At 44.0% G+C, this 464-nt stretch overlaps 1 protein-coding gene across 1 annotated transcript in view; it reads right to left on the reverse strand.

Annotated features, from left to right (window-relative positions):
• The window catches only part of LOC106108183, a 3,572-nt gene that overhangs the window by 1,280 nt on the left and 1,828 nt on the right, over positions 1–464 (reverse strand). The gene's annotated exons all lie outside the window — the stretch shown is intronic.

The raw sequence follows: 464 nt of genomic DNA on the forward strand, positions 1-464 counted from the left end.
ATTAATCCGTGTACGTTTTTTTTAGAAATACAAAAACAAATTAATAAATGTCTACGTATCAGAGTTTATAGCTAGGTTCATAATTAATAAAAAATAACGAGGGGCATTAGTAGAGTAGTAATTTGCGTCTCGCGACAGAATTTTGTGCATTATGCTTTGTAATTGATATTTATAAAAATTGTTATCCTTTTCAGCTCACTCTTTATTACAATAGCATGGCCGTCGACTTGGATCGGTCGAGCCCTGGCCCTTTTTCCCATAAATTGAAGGGCATTAGCTAGCTTTATGAGACGTTGAATTTCGCTGACTTTGACGCCTCTTTCTGACCAGCTCCTTGGGGGGCCCCATCGGGCTCTACCCTAACGCTAGCACTGGCTAAGTAAATATAGACTTTGTGACGTAGTAGTAACCCGCGCTCGCACCTGCGCGGCGCCGAGCGCGGGCGCCGGCAGTGTACGGCAGGC

Source organism: Papilio polytes, unplaced genomic scaffold (genome assembly GCF_000836215.1).
Source record: "Papilio polytes unplaced genomic scaffold, Ppol_1.0 DF821734.1, whole genome shotgun sequence".
Taxonomy (NCBI): Eukaryota; Metazoa; Arthropoda; class Insecta; order Lepidoptera; family Papilionidae; genus Papilio; species Papilio polytes.